The following is a 17217-nucleotide window of genomic DNA, read 5'->3' on the forward strand; positions in this document are numbered from 1 at the left end:
CTATGGAGGATGAAAGGGAAGACGGTTTGTCTTTCTGACCTCATCTCTATTTCTGACTTTCCTTAAACTATTCCTCTGTTTACCCTCCACCTCAAAATGGGGACGCCTCACCCCCCTTTGTTCATAAACATCAGGACACGGAGATTTCACTTTGCCTTGTCTCACCCATTCCCTTGGTCCATGACCCTTCTACATGTATAATAATAATAATAATAGTACTAGTAGTGGTAATTTTCTTTTTATTATTACTAAGAAATAGGGGGAGAAATAGAAATAGGAATAAATATAAATACTTCCTGCACCTGACCAACAGCTTGTATGGAAACTGCCTGCAGATTTGAGCTGTTTTCACTTCCCTTATTTTGTGGCTTTGTCAGCAACCTAGACAACCTGCAATACCTCCCACCCTTAAGATTTCGTCTCTTAAACTTGACCAATATTTCCGTTCCTGGAATCAGTAATGATCATCTCTTCCGTCAGTGGTTCTCAACCTTCCTAATGCCGCGACCCTTTAATACAGTTCCTCATGTTGTGGCGACCCCCAATTGCATTGTTACAAATTGAACATAATTAAAGCATAGTGAGTAATCACAAAAACAATATATAATTATATATGTGTTTTCCGATGGTCTTAGGCGACCCCTGTGAAAGGGTCGTTGGACCCCCAAAGGGGTCGCGACCCACAGGTTGAGAACCGCTGGTCTAGAGGCTCTGAACGTGCAACTGAGTTTCCTAAAACTTCCCTCAAATGACAGGAGAATTTGAGAAATGAAAATCAAAGGAGCCACTACAGCAGAACCTGTTTCCTCGCTGCTGCTTACAGCTGCGGGGCGTCCAAGGGGTCGCTTAACCCTGAGCCTTCAGAGGCTGCTGATCTGTCCACCAGGACAAATACCACCTGCTTTGCAAGCTTGCATGAAAATTCCCACCGAGCGTGCTATGAATTTCCTCCCCTTTTCTCTCTAGTTCTGAAAATACATGGTATAGGAAGTAGTTAATATTTCATTAACACAAGAAAAAAGTATATAGATATACCAAACTCCAAATCTGATATTTTTCAGAATATTTTTAAAGGGGTACTCTGAAAATACGTGGTATAGGAAGTTGTTAATATTTCATTAACACAAGAAAAAGTATATAGATATACCAAACCCCAAATCTGATATTTTTCAGAATATTTTTAAAGGGGTACTATTTGGAATTGTATGAATGGAATGGGAATATTTGTAAAATCATAACAATTATTGATTTAAAATAAACAAAATACCTTAATATATCGGGGGCTGAAGATAAATATTCAGCTAAAGAGGAAATTATTAAAGGGCCTGGGTGTTTGCAGTTAATTCAGAAGCTATACACCCCGTGTAAGAGGCAAAGCCAGAAAGGCTGGTGCTCAGAGGACTATGGTCCACTCTCTGGGCCTATGTCTCACTCTCAATAAGCAACCTCCTCGTGTACAAATAGAACAGCCAGAATAACTAAAGAAATGATTCCTCAAAACTGGTTAAAAAATCAAATCCAAAAAGCATGATCCTGGGCTTGGAGTGGGGTGATTGCTGCAGACATTTTTAAAATGACGTACCCCAAGGCAAGGGTTCAGTTTGACTGCTCTAAAGCGATGTGACAGGTTGAGAAAACGGAGCATGTTCTGAAAATCCTGTTCACTTTGGTGGTAAGCCAGCCAGCCAGGGTGGAAAGCAGAGAAATGTAGATTTCAGTTGGAGGAAATAACTAGAAAGGCAGGTTTTCACCTTCAACCTACTAGTGAATGGGGAGTACTTACTGAGCACCTGTTAGAGGTATAGAATGAAAGAGGCCCAGGGAGTGGATGGTTTAGGGGCCCAGGGATTAGAAAGAAAGAAGCTATGGCTCCTAGACCTGAAGTGTTTACAATTTTTTGAGGGTTTTTTTGTCCCCATATTCCTTACACTGTGACTGTTATTCAAAGTCATAGGCCACATAAACTATTAAGGAACCTCCAGATTCTCTAGTATTACGGAGAGCAACGGTGACACTAAGAAATTGTGACACTAAAATGCTCCCTATTCACTACCCCAGTTACCTGCCATTGCCTGGGGCATTTGCAAGCAAGGACAGGAAAATGCCAGTACCAGCCAGTTCCAGATAATGAAGTCATTTGTTCCAAACATTTTCACTGTGTTATTAAATTAGACCAGTTGGGACTAAAAAGTAATAAGGTTAAGGTTCTTATGAGGCTCATGAATTAATTAACTCTGAAGATAATCCCCAAGGAAGAGTTTAAAACAAATTTTTGAGCAGTAACGACTTTATTGGGATTTATTTAAAACTCAGAGTCCTCACTTTTAAAGATGATGTTATTTAAATATATGAGTGCTGGCATAATGATTAAACTTATGTTTTGTTACTTTGTGAGCACATCAGGTACTAATAATTGAAATAAAATCTGTGAGATTGGTGACAGCAGTAATAATATACCACACTGCCCTAATCGGTTTGGCTCAGTGGATAGAGCGTCGGCCTGTGGACTGAAGGGTCCCAGGTTCGATTCCCGTCAAGAGCATGTACCTTGGTTGCGGACACATCCCCAGTAGGGGGTGTGCAGGAGGCAGCTGATTGGTTTTCCTCTCTCATCGATGTTTCTAACTCTCTATTCCTCTCCCTTCCTCTCTGTAAAAAAAAAAAAATCAATAAAATATATTTTTAAAAAATAATAATAATATACCGCACATGGAAGTCTGGCTCTATGAAATGTCATTGCTGTAACTGTGGTTGTCCCTTGACTCAGAACTGATTCCCCAAATAAGTGGGTTACAGAGCCTTCATCTTGAGCACCTTTCCACGCATTGCAAATTCATGAGTGCAAGTAGCCACACAGCTATGAACTCCAAAGTGATTTTAAATGGTTATAAATCTTCCATAGAATAAGCTGGACTTGCCACCTACCTGCTCTCTTGGGACTTTGCTTGGAGAAAGAGGAGTTGTCAAGTAGGGGAAAGAGATCATGGGAACAGGGCTTGCCTGATGTCTCCAAGCCTAGTAAAAGGGTCCTGCTTAGGTATTAAAAACCCCTAGAATGACTCTGGGAGACTCTCACACATGTTGACAAGGCTTGGGTTTCTATGATTGAATGGAATGCCAAAGTAGCCACACTGCTCACGTGTTCCCTTGAGGTGTGCCTAGTTCACATCTGAGAGGAAAAGTCTTTCTATGTTATTATAGTTTGGTCCCAGGTAACCTTCAGTCTCTACTCAACCGCATCTCTAATCTTTCCATCGCCTTCCCAGCATGTTGAAAATCCCAAAGGTGTTAGGGAACCTCCACATTCTCAAGGCTGGACCAGATTTTGAGTGGGTAGCCTGAGAATGAAACAGAAGCTTTGGTGCGTGGTAGCCTTTTATCAGTAGAGGATTGAGACTAGCAAGCCAGGGGCCCAAGATAGTAGACACACATGGACCAAGGGATGGACTTCCATCTCAGCTGGACCATAGTGTATCCCAGAGCAATGAGAAATGAGAGAGACATACCACTTAGAGTGACACGTTGAATTGTTCGGTCTCTCCTTCCTTTACCCCTCCATTTCCACTTAGTCCCCCCAGCACATCTCTCCAATAAATGTGTTTACTCAAAAATATTTTCTAGACTGATAATATCAATCAAGAAGATGGGTGGTAGTTTTTTATTAAAGCAGAAAAGTTGTATTAGCTGATTTCATTTGGTGAGACTTCTGCTGTGTTCTCAACTTCAGCGTTATGTCCCAGTACAAGTATTTTTGAAGCGTGTTTTTAAACCTGATGGTATATTTGCCTCCCTCTTGAATTAAACTCCTGGTTTAAAAAAATAGTCAAAAAAGTACCAAAAAAAGGCATTGTTTCAAATTCTATACATGGGCTATATATTAAACTATTTGGGGCCATCAATCAATTGTGTTTATTTGTGTTGATACTTTATTTCAGAGACTTTTTTGTATAGTAGCTGTGCTGATATGCAGCTTTCAGATTACAAATCATAAACCAAAATTTGTAGGGTCAGAGGAAAATTCAAAATTAGAACCTGGTAAATCCCAGCTGCAATAATTAAGTAAAATACTGCACACGCCCTGCATTTTACCTCAAACAGATGAAAGTGCTAGATTTTGTATTCGAGGTAGTCATGGCAACTTTCAAACTTCAAATCCTGAACTTGAGTTTTTGACCTTGAGAAATAAAACCTGGTCTTTAAAAGTAGGTCTTTGACATGATCTTTAAAAGTGATGGTACTTCTACAGAGTGAATTTTCAAAATTACAGTCTACCTGTGGTGGATATGGGTAGGATGTCAAATGGGGTCTCTGGTTTGTTAAATGCCTACTTTTAAAGACCACGTCTTTATTTCTTCTTTTTCTCACCCTATGATTTCACTGACCTAAATGGGTTTGAGGACTATTTACATCACAGAGAAGCCAAAATGGCTGATGTTAATTCATAATAAGGTATGTTAGTCCACAAAACACTAACAAAGTATTATTTGGTGCAGAATTGTAAGGAAGTTTTGTAATTATTGAAAGAAACAAGAAAAAAAAAGATTGTTTTTCATTTCCAGTGTTGAAGGCATTCATCATTAGACTTACCACCTGAAAATGCTTTATCATCATAACAGTGTTTACGTCATGTTCACCATGACCTAATCTAAGCCCTTTATTATCACAAGTCCGTGTGGTCAGTCCTGTTATCCTTATTTAACAGATGAGGAGACTGAGGCACAGGAGAGTAGTGACGAGCAGAAGCACACACCCGGCTGAAAAGTGTCACATATAGAAATTTTTTGATATTTGCAACCATAGTAAAACAAAGACTTATATTTTTGATATTTACTTTATATATTTAAATGCCATTTAACAAAGAAAAGTCAACCAAAAAAATGAGTTCGCGTGTCACCTCTGACCCGCGTGTCATAGGTTCGCCATCACTGCTGTAGAATAATGGGAAGCATGTCATAAAGAGGGTGAGGGTATGGGCTTTGAAAAAAGACTTTCTACACATGGTGCTTCCCATCTCTGGGCCAGAGTTTTCCCATCGTTATCATGGGATACCCATGCCCATGTCATGCTACTTGTTAAAAAGATTGAATGAGATAAAACACTAAAAGCTTTGAGGACAGAGCCTGACAGATGAAAGTACCCAAGAAATGTTAGACATTATTATCATGATAAATACATTAACTTTAGTTTGTGAATTATGGTAGCCATCGTTCACAAGTTTCCTGGGTGAGAATTGACAAACACATATTAAACCAGCACTTTTTAGAGTTTATCTCACAAGAATTAAGATTACTCTTTTTCTGTTGTTGTTAATCCTCGCCTGAGGAAATTTATTCCATTGATTTTTAGAGAGGGTAGAAGGGAGGGGGAGAGACAGAGAGAGAGAGAAGTGTCAATGTGAAAGAGACATTGATTGGTTGCCTTCCGTATGCACCCCAACCAGGCTGGGGATTGAGCCTACTACTGAGGTACATGCCCTTGACCACAATCGAACCTGGGACCCTTCAGTCCATGGGCCAACATTCTAACCACTGAGCAAAACTGGCCAGGGCAAGATTACTCTTACCACTCTTATTTCATGGAATTGGAGGAAACTCAGACTACAAGAAAAGATGTTATGTTCCTAAAATCCAATGAGCAAGGATTCAAACTCAGGGCACTCTGGCTGCAAAGTTTCAGCTCCTTCTACCACCCCGTCTTGTTCTAGACCCAGGTTTGGTCAGCCAGTGCCTGTTGATTAATAAAAAAAAAAAAATCAGTGCAAAACCAAGGGGGAGAAGCAAGCTTGTGAAATTTCGTCGTGGGCATGGTAACAAATGTGATGCAGCTCTGTTGACTCAGTGGACAACAATCGTGCTGCTCTGTGTGAAGACCTGTTCGAGTCCATTGACAATTACGGCATGCTGAGAGACCACCCAGGAAGTCTCAGTTGGTACAGGAAGTGGCAGCTAGGGCTCCTAATTGAGAGCTGTTGCTTCTTGAATCAGTGCTGAGCCATTGCTCCAGGGGGATATTAATTCACATCCATGGACGATGTGAAACTCAACAGCTGACCTGACCACTTGTCACTGCTGACGATCCTATAAAACTTCTCTTAAGATGGGAACTCTGTGTTCTAGCAAACCACATGAATATTTCCTGTGTGTTGACCTACAGCTTCCAGAGCTCTAAATCACCAGCATAGAAAGGTTCCTTTACTCCCCTCGGTTATAAATATTGTGGTTCTATTAAGTGTTCAAAAGGAACGCCTGCATATTTCATTTTGGACAGATACGCTAGACTGCCCCTCTTTTTTCCTATTTCCTCTATACTTTTACTTTTTCTGTCATCTTTTCACCAATGGTACCTGAATTTTAGAACCAGGGGGCAGTTGGAAATGCCGTGCTCGTGAATTTCAGAGATCTGGGTCAAATCTTACCTCTACCTCTTACCGGCTGAATGAACTTGGGTAAGACATTTAGCCTCTTAGAGTCTTTTATTCCCCATCTACAAAGTGGGGATAATAGTGTCTTCTGTGGTTGCCTGGAGCATTAAATGTATGAGTTTCTGGAACATGGTTGCATGCAGTGTTCACGGAATCTGACCCATTGCCCTGCCCCCCACGTGAGCAAGGCCATGTCCCAAAAGACCCAAGACACGTATTCTTTTCCAGATGAAGATTTACCATCCCTCCTTAAATGTATGCACTTTGTGCGTTTAATTTCCTTTATGAACCAGAAGTTGTCTTGCATCTGACTGAAGTTCACCACATGAACATAATACTGCCTTTCACATGTGAGCCCTTTGAGGCCAGGGCCAGCAGGAAAGCCTCTAACCTGTTCTTTTCTCCTTTTCTGGTTACAAAAAACAGCATGTTGTTCCTGAAAGCGGAGGGCCAATAGTATACAAATCAACTAGGAGAATCAAAAATAGCGATTCCTAAGCCCCTCCCAGAGAACCTGCTGTGGTAGGTCTGGGGTGGAGCCCAGGAACCTGGGTGTCTGTCCAGCTCCCAGGTGTCCTGGTGTGGGCAGAGCAGACCCCTAGGACTACAGGCTGAGAACACTGACCTGTAGAAAGGGATGTGCCTTCTGTAGCAGAGTTCATGCAGACCACTGATCATGGCCTCGGCCAAGCTCTGCAAAGAGAGGGGAGCCAACATAGAAGAAAACCGGCAGGGCCATGGAAACCCTTTACCCGGGAGGGAAACTCCCCTTGGCCTGCTCCCAAATGCCAGACTGTGTTCTTCATACCTGCGTCAACGTTTCATTTTTAAGCCATTCCTCATTCTCCTTTAACAGTTCAAAATAGTGAACATAGTTTTGGCAATTCTCATGCTTTCGAGTGGTATCTGATGGGCAGATGCCTCCTCTCTATTATTCCTTTCCCCGTTGTTTGTGCTTCCAACAGAGCCATCCTTTAAGGATGAAGGCACTTGGAGAGTGGGTTTTAACAGGATAAGGAGCCCCGGTCTGAGCCCTGCCTCAGTGGCCCTAAATGTAGAGCTGATAAGTTAATCCTGTGGAGGGGTGAAAGCAGAGTAGAATGAAACAGAGTCTGAGTTTTGGAATTGATGCTGAGTGGTGGCATTGGCAGGCCCTCTTGCCTCATTTTACACTTTTATCTTGTAAAGGGATCTGCCCAGTTGTAGGTCATGGAAGTTTGAATTTTATGTCCATTAATAAAACCATCTTCAAACACACACTATGCATATTTACATATTTATAAATTGTATACAGAGTGGGGCAAAAGAAGGTTTGCAATTGTGAGTAAGTGCAACACAGAGTTTATTTGTGTATTATTATTTATTATTGTATAGAGGCCCAGTGCACAAAAATTTGTGCACTGGTGGGCGGGGGTGTCCCTCAGCCCGACCTGTGCCCTCTCACAGTCTGGGACCCCTTGGGAGATAACCATCTGCTGGCTTAGGCCCGCTCCCTGGGTGGCAGATGGCAGGCCCTATCCCACGGTGCCTGCCCCACCTCCCCGGTTGCCCACGGCAGGCCCTATCCCGCGGCAGGGCAGGCGGCGGATGGCGCTGCCCCGCTGCCCACCCCACCTGCAGTATGCAAATTTAACGGCCCTCTTTGTTGAGTTAATTTGCATACTCTTCTGATTGGCTGCTGGGCATAGCGAAGGTACGGTCAATTAGCATCTTTGTCTTTTATTAGTATTGCTTATTTTCCATATGAACAACTGTAAGCCTACTTTTGTCTGACCATGTATATATATAATGATCTAATATATTTTGTTCATTATAAAACATACATGAACATACAAATTTTAAAGTCTTGATAAAGTTTAACCAAGCAATATTACAAAATATTTAATTGCACTATTTGATAGAACAAAGTACTTCCTGCATGTGTTGGAAGAAGTTTCCTTATTTTGAAGGGGGAAGTCCCCATTTAATGTCCAAAGTTTATGAAAAGTCCACAGTTGATAAAACATAGTTTGAAGGTTGGGTCCATGTTACATTTATTTCAATATTTGGTTTTAATTGTGAATCTGTCTCATATCTGAAAAGGGCTCAATATACACCAAGTTAGAGGTTCAAAAATGAATAGTAGTTATAGTAGGTGTTGATCTATATTCCAAATAGTCTCTAGGATAATTCCCCATTTTGAAAGTCTACTTCCTATCAGTTTTGCCAAAAGCTTATTCTAGGAGTAAGGAAAGTGTATAATGAGGAACCTCCTCCCTGACTTGGAAGAGGGCGAGGCAAATGTGGACGATGATTTTATTCCCTTTTTTCCATTAAAAAAAAAATAAGAATGACCACAACTTCTTCAAGAATCTGTGAGAACATGAAAGAGCTTAACACTTGTGGAAACTTTACCTTTATTCAGGCCAACTTAGAGCCCATCTGGGTGTGATTTTGTTTTGTTTTCAATTTCCTAGTTAACTGACCATATACCTAGACACCTATTTGCTGCCATCTAGTGTAATAAGTAGGTTGATTATGCATAGAATTCTGAACTCATTACATGGTTGAGTGTCCGTACTTAAAATCATTCTTCACGTTAGTGTGTTATAAGTTTTGGAAGTGCCTAATCAGAGACCTGCTTTCCTTGCCACTGTGACCCTGCACATGATCGTAATGTTGTCATAGACTCTAGGGCTCAGGATTGAGCCTGGTTCACTCTATAAACATGACGCGTGGAAATTTGGTAGGGCCTTAGAGGTCGGTAGATCTGAAGTAAATACATAATAATCAAGAGGTCATCCAACTCTGGTGATGATTTCACTTTATAGAAGCAGAAGGACACATTGCCTGACTTCTTATCAGCTGTGTGGCAATTCACTTCTCTTTTTTGGACATAATTTTCTTCATCTGTAAAATGAAATGGTGACGAGCAAGACAGCTTCCAGAAAAAGAGTGTGTGATTGCATATAAACTATTTTCTCTTTGAAATTCCCAAGGCATGTTCCCAGAACCCTCTTTTATGTCTGAAATAAACATTGCTTTTCGGGCTCTACATGTTTATCTACCTTTGGTTATGGTTAGAAGTGAGAAGTTCTGACTTGGATGAGGGAAAGGCAAATGTTTATTCTCTGTTTTCTTGAGCGTCGCCCAGTGGAATGTTGTCCACTGCTGAATAAATAGGTATTCACCAAGATGCATCTAGCCTCTTCTCTTAACTTACAATGGCAAACTTAGGAGTGTACTACCTGTTAGAAATTATCAACTTCCTAAACTGCACTTCCATTTTTTTGTCTCTCCATTTCTTACGATAACTTCTCGATGGAGTGTTCTAGGTCTATTGTAACTCTTCCTTTTCTTGATACGGTTCCATATAGCTATTCCAGTGTATCCTAAAATGTTGCATTTTTCAAGTCATTTCATATGTGTAAATCTTATTTCCCCAACCAGACCGAACATTTCACAGAGGCAAGGACTGTTGTTAATTCTCGTTTCCATGAGGGGATCTGGCATTGTTGTTTAGGGAATATGTATGGTTCGGATAATAAGGTCTTTTCCTATTTGCTTTACATAATGAAGGTAAAAGGTGAAGTACAAGGCCATGTCAAATCAGGTACAGGACAATTCATCTCTAAGCCTGAGTGTTTTCGAGCTAACAGCTCATGGAAGCCAATAAATCTCTGAACCTAATACCCCAAAAAGGCATCATGACCATAAAGAGAAAACCCATGTAAAACCGAGAGACAGCGAAGCACACGGAGAAGAGTTTTGAAGCAAGAAAAATCTGGATTTAAATCTCAGCTTTGCTACTTATTAATTAGTGTTCTGGCTAAAAAAATTATCGAGCTTTTCTAGAGTTGAGTTTCCTTATCTACACAATGAAGATTGTAATACTAGAACATTCCTTATGGAAGAGTTGTAAAGATGAAATGAGAGGGCACACGGCAGAACTTAGCTCTGAGTGGTAGCTCAACCAGTGAGTTACAAAGAACGTTTGTGCATTCTTTAAGTAAAATGTTTTCACTTACCAACAGTAAAAATTCAATTTCAACGTAATTATGCAATATCTATAAACATAATCAGAGCATCTGTAATTGAGGTATTGAAGTGAGTGATCCATGCCCATAGAAAAGAGGTTTATTTGCAATGTCAAGAGACATCTTGGTTGTCACACTGGGGGACAGAGGAGCGCTGCTGGCATCCAGTGGGTGGAGGCCAGGGATGATGTTGAACATCTTACAAATACAGGCCCCTCAACAAAGAGCTGTCTGGCCAGATCATCAATAGCGCTGAGGTTAGAAACCTGCCTTAGAACCTTGGGAGGTCATTACTTCTGACCTAAATTTGTTTTGCACTTAAGACTGACTGGGTGCGAGGAGAAGAAGGTAGCTTCCATTTTGGTGGATTAGAAGCTTTGCTGGTCCTAAGTGACCCATTCCAGTGCTATAGATTCTCCTTGTGAGGCATGCCTGTAGGCTAAGACATTGCAATGTAGAAGGCCCTGTTAAATTTCAAACATTTCCATGGAGCACAACAGATGAAGTCAGGATCTACTAATCCATAAAAATTGGTGAGCTTTTTCTGTGTAATGCCGGTGGTGGTAGTTCTTTTTTGAAAATCATGTGCCAGGCACTTTGTATAAATAATCTGATTTGATGTCCAGCAACTATGAGGTATTTTGTTCTCATTGTACACATGGGTAAACTGAGCCTAATACCCCCCAAAAAAAGGCTTAGAAATTTTATGTAATATTTCTATCAAGGCACACATCTGGTGTTCAGAGGTAAATCCAGCTTGCTCCCAAGCCTGTGCTCTTTCTACTATTCCATACTGCTCCTGTCCACCAAGGGTCTAACATTGGAAAGAGGGCTATTCACAGGCAGCGAGTGAGGAGAGGCAATTTTAGGATATTAGGTGCTCTGCTCAGAAGGTTAGATTGGGTCTCCTGCTGAGTGTCCGGGAACTACATGAAAAAAACTGAGCTCTCTCAAGAGAGTGGACCACTGGAATGGAGTCCTTGAATTGGGGGTAAGCTCTATACTTTGGTATATAATCTTCCACTGACTTTTCAGTAAAGTGAAGTGTAGACCTACTAAAACGATAAGGTTATATTTAAGGGAAAATATTTACGCTGTTTTCATTTTGAATTTAAACTAATTAAAATTGAATAAATTAAAAACTCAGTTCCTTGCTTGCACTAGCCCCCTTTCAAATGCTTAATAGACCCAGGAGGTCATGGCTGCCTTACTGGGCAGCACAGATAGAAATTCCTGCTCCTCAGACTGTGGTCACCAGAAGCAGCATCAGCAGCATCTGGGAACTTATCGAAAGTGCAAATTCTCAGACCCTGCCTTTTAAATGTGCATCTTAAAAGATCCTCAAGTGATGCTCTACAGCACAGAGGAGTGCTGCTGGCATCCAGTGGCTGGAGGCCAGGGATGATGTTGAACATCAGTGATGTTCAAGAAGCATCTCTCTAAAGCACACAGATCTCTCCAACAATGAGCTCCAGAAAGAGCAGATGAATGAAGAACTAGGAGGCCTTAGGAAATTTGCCGCAGGAGAGCCATGCCAAAGACCGCCAGGATGTGTTCCGTTGAGAAGCTGTTTGTTTCCCACAAAAGCAGCCATGTCTGTTCTATTGTGTGGACCGACACAGGGCCATCCTGGGGCTCGGGGTTGGCTCTGCTCCCGGGATCCGCAGGGGGGAATCTAACACTCACTTCCGTGACTCCCGCAACGAGGGCAGCTGCACTCTCACCGCCATATACACTTGGAACTACAGCGTTCGAGCCCCTGAAACGCAGCTGTGAGCATGTTTCTGCTCCACACAAGTGGGATTTAGGCTGGCCCTTCCTGGGCACCCGGGAAGATCACCCACAAGAGGGGCTGTGCTGTCCACCACGCTGCCTCCCAAGAGCCAGCAGGACACCCCCGACGTCCTCATTATACGGGGTTTGGTCCAGCTCCCACACCCCCCACCTCACTCCCGAGATTCGATGCCTGCTGCCTGACTTCGCTAATCCTTATTTGGTTTGTTTTTCACAGGGCTCAGCATTTGACGGGCCTTTCAGTGTACTATTTGCTTAAGAATTCACTGTACTTCTCTAACAGAGAAGCTCATTGTTCTAATTCAGAGAACCTCAACCTTGGTTGTGCACCAGAGTTCCTTGGGGCATTTAAAACAATACCCATGCCCAGGCATCACCCAACCTTTTTTTTTTAACTCAATACATTGAGAGTCATGTCACTTTTTTAAAAATATAACTAACATCTAACACTGTGTCAGGCATTGTCCAATCTAATTAAATTAGGTCTCTGGAAGGTAGTTGGTCCAAGAACCTCCGGGTGACTCTGAGGTGCAGCTGGAGCTGAGAACAACTGGTCCCGTAAGAAAGAGTCCTTAGCTGGCAGTCGGAGCCTTACATCCATGCCTTTCAATCTCTAGCGTGTGTGCGGATCGCCCAGGATCTTGTTAGAATGCACATCCTGGCTCAGGAGGCTATGAAGGTGAAGAAGCTGATGTGTCCAGGTGGCTTTTGGTCAGTGATCATCTGCATTTTCCATCACAGCAAACCGGATTGAGTTAATCGCCCTCTCCTTACTCCTCTGTGAAACCTTCCTCCACCCCCACTTCTTCTGACTCCCTAAAGCCCTTATCTTTCTGTGAACTCACTGTGAGCTATTCTCACAGGCACGGGTATCATCTCCTATGCCCGGTTACAGCTCTTCAAAGGCAGAATCCACATCGCACATTATTTTTACAATTCCCACCGCACCCAAGAGTGTCTTACCCATGATAGCTGCTGCATAAATGCTTCTTGATTAGCTGAAACATGGAATGTCTGAAGCGAATGTCTCAAAAAAAAAAAAAATCCAAAGGACCGAAAAACAGAAGGTGTTTTTCTTTGTTGAGCAGAGAAAAGGTTTGGACAGACAAGGAGGAGAGGAGGTTGGGGATTCAGATTTTCCTGTTGGCTGTTTTCACTCTGGGTGGGAGAGTTGGGTGGACCATTAGTGAGAGAACCAGAACTCCAATTCCAGTTCAGACTCTGCCCACTCAGTGTGCTGCTTCTGAAAAGGTCATGGCCCAGAGGCCGCGGCAGTTCCCGCTGGGACCCAGGCCGCGAGGGAAAGCATCAGGCAGCGTTCTTAATGTCCCTGAGGCCCTCTTGGGGCCTGAGTCGCTGCTGAGTCTCCTCCCGCCCAGGAACTTCTAAACTTGCAGCATGGTTTCTCAGGAACCACAGGACAGGCCTTTGCTTGGGATTCTTTACATGTGAATACCGATATGTAAGGATACAGCGACATCCTCCAGTTGTGTAGAACTCTCACGTTGGTAGCCCTGACCATCTGGAGCACAGCCACAGAGAGAGGCACGCTGTCACAGCACCACTTCACCCACTTCCGACGTTCCAACCAGCACCGCAGGACTTGTCACCGTCAGCCTGGGAAATGAGGATGGGTCTCAGATGTGACAGTGCCCATCTCCAGCACTTCCTAGGTAACAACAGTTACCAAATCATCCACTGACAACCCCAGCTGACTGTGAGGGTGGCGATAACAGCAAACACGTACACAGTGCTTACTTTCTCCTGAGAGGAAGGCACTGTTCTGAGAGGTTGACATCTATTATTACCTCCTTGATCTTCACAATAACCCTATGAGGTCCATCATCATCCCCGTTTCACCAGTGAGGAAACTGAAGAGGCCAAGTATGTTGCCCAAGATCGCACAGATGTAAGAGATGGAGGTGGGGCTGGAACCCAGGAGGCCGGCTCCCGAGTCTGTGCTCTCAGGGGTGACCCAGTATCATCAAGTTATTTCCCAGTAACTTTCATCAACTGTCAAGGCAACTCTCAAGATGGAGAATTGTTATTATTATTAATAAACTACGTCACTCCAGGAAAGAACTACTTGGGAATTAAGCAAAGCTGAAGTGAGAGCATGAAACTCACCAGCAAAGCAGTGTGGCTACTTAGTGTGGGAGTAAGAAGAGGCCAGCCTTCCCTATGCACGCGTACATCCTAATTCCGTATGATAATCCCTGGCCCCCATGCAAAGCCATTAAAAAGGTCATGTGACATTTAGCTTTTATCAGTGATCAAAACAATCTTTAAATATATATGGGGGGGGGGAGGATTTCAAGAATAAGTTGTGGTTACCTGGAAACCACAGTCCTGTTGACCATGTCATAACGTGTGCCCGGTAAAGGGTGCACTCTTGCCTGGCTCTGAACGCGATGCACATTAATTTTCCACTTTCAGAGACGCAGGAGAGCTTTGTGTGCAGTGACTCTCAAACTGAACGTGGGGACCCATTAGGAAATCACTTTTCTGGGTCGTGAGCAGCAGCATTTATAAACCGGAATAGAGTAGATCAGAGTTCATTGCAGGCATGAAGAGTTAGCATGTCTTGAGATAGTTTATTTTTTGACATATCACGTGAGTAAATATGTGCATACTGGGTGGTGATTTCTTCCCGAGGGCCACTCTCAGACTTTCAAGGCTACGAGGGTCGTGGCTTCGATGAGACTCTGAAGTAAGACTGTCTACCCAGTTGCAATGAGCGTTCTTGCTCTTGGTAACCTAGTACCGCAGGCCAGTTATTTGACTTCTGTTCTCAGTGCTCTCATCTCTGAGATGGTGAGAAAAACAGTACCTACCTCGTTCCATAGTTGTGAGAATGAAGGGAGTTAATACATGTGATGTGCAGGGCGGTGCCTGGCACGTGGTGACCCCTGAGTCTTAGCTGCTGTGACCATGTTATTAGTCCCCTTCCATCTGGTCCTTGCCTGAGAAGGGGGCTTGGAAAATCCGCTGCGCTGAATGCAGTGGCTTCTCTCCACCACAGCAGGACCACATGCCCTCTCTCGTCAGACCTTCCAGGATCGTGGAGATCTCTCTATGCTGTTGCTTTACCCAAACGTAGAGGCTGTATACAAAGTTGTCAGTCAATCCCCGGTACATTTCGGCTACTCAGTCCCCAGAGATCTCGCCCAAAGCCTGTGCAGGCGAGGACCCGGGAGTGGACTGACCGCTGGGATGACCGCCTCTTGTTTATCGTTTGGGGAAGGAACACTGCAGTTTCTCCACACTTGGCCGGACCGGCGTGCTTGTGCAATCCTCAGAGCATATGAAAGCGATTTCCACTGACAGCAAGCATTTCCTCACTTTGGCTTGTGTTCAGCAGTAACCGCTTGATCCACATCGGGGTGACCGAGCTGCTGTGGCAACGCTTCCCAAACTGGCCCCAGATCGGCTGCCTGTGCAGATTTCTGAGCAGAACCCAGATCCACCCAAAAGGGGCCAGAAGTCGTCGGGCCCAATGAGCTTCCTGCTTGGCTCTCATTACAGTGTTTCCTCTTTCATTTTCCACGCACCTATAATCCCATACTCTGCTCTGGTCTTACCGTTTCTCTCCTTCTTTAGGATTAAAACCATGTCTCGAGTTTATTTATCTATCCTATGAAATTGTTTTTCTTGGGCTGTCTGTACAAGTTGTAGTTCTTACTCACACGGAGACCCATTGCTTTGTTTGCCACTGCTGCTCAGCTCAACAGGAAATGTTCCATGCTGTGCTGTGCTGAGCTGCACTCTGGCCAGAGGGCACGGTTGTCCCTTCCAGCCCCTCCCCCCACGAGCCTGTGTTCAGGGGTGATCACAGGTGTGTGGGGCTGTTGACAGCAGATGGTCCACGCAGCGACGTGGTGCGGCCGACGTCCTCCGTGCGAGGGCAGGTGGCCGGCCGCTGAGTGTCACTCTCCACCCGAGCTCTGCAGAAGGTCGGCTTGGCCTTTCCCTCCAACCATCCCTTCCCCCTTCGACTGCTCCTCCTCTTCTTTCTGCCCCAAACAATGGCTTTGGAAGGTCACAGGCAGACCGTCTCAGAGCCAGGGCTAGCACACCGATCTCTCCATTTGTAATGCAGTGGAGTTCCTCTTCTTTTTGAAAAAAGAAAACAAAACTATTATTCAATTACAGTTGACATTCAGTATTATTTTGTGTTGGTTTCTGGTGTACAGCATAGTGGTGAGACAGTGGTATACTTTTCAAAGTCTTCACCCTGATATTTCCAGTACCCCTTGGCCCCGTACATGGTGATTACAGTATTATTGGCTATACTCCCGGTGCTGTACTTTTACATCCCGTGACTATTCTGTAACCACCAATCTGCACTTCTCAATCCCTTCCCCTTTTTACTCACTCCTCCAACCCCCTCTCCTCTGCCTTTTCTCTTCTTACCTTTTGTGTGAAAGAACTGTCAGAATGAAATACCCTTTTTCCTCAAACCTGCAGGCATTAAAATAGTTGTGGTTTAAGTATGTTTTACTAATCACTGATTTTCTGGAAGGACCAAAAATTACCGTTTTCAGTGCGTCAGCTAATAAGAAAAGGAATTTCTCCAGGTCCTTTCTGTGTAACAGGTGCTGCCTAAGGAAACACACGTTTTTCACCATATTCATGTGTAACAGCTCCCATCACCCACTGGCTGAAGGATGCCCTGGAGGTATGAATGCCCATGAACTCAACTGCACCTGCACTTGGGCCGAGTCCTCACCTGACTTCTGAGAAAGCTCGGGAGGCACCTGAAGTATGCCCAGCCATGTGCAGTGGTGGCTGCGTTGACGTCCGGTGGGCAAAGAGATGGGACGTAGGGAGCACAGCATCCACCACAGGGCCTTTTCTCTTTATATAGATTTTTAAATAAAAAGTCACTCACGATTGCATTCTTTTAAAAGATTCAGCCAGTAAACTCATTAACAAGATGTCCAACTCTAAACAACTTATGCGTACATATGGGTCAATTCTATTTTG

The 17217-nt window shown here is 43.6% G+C and overlaps 1 protein-coding gene across 2 annotated transcripts in view; it reads left to right on the forward strand.

Annotated features, from left to right (window-relative positions):
- The window catches only part of GHR (growth hormone receptor), a 208761-nt gene that overhangs the window by 163346 nt on the left and 28198 nt on the right, over nt 1-17217 (forward strand). The gene's annotated exons all lie outside the window — the stretch shown is intronic.

The sequence above is a fragment of the Myotis brandtii genome, unplaced genomic scaffold, assembly GCF_000412655.1.
Source record: "Myotis brandtii unplaced genomic scaffold, ASM41265v1 scaffold478, whole genome shotgun sequence".
Taxonomy (NCBI): Eukaryota; Metazoa; Chordata; class Mammalia; order Chiroptera; family Vespertilionidae; genus Myotis; species Myotis brandtii.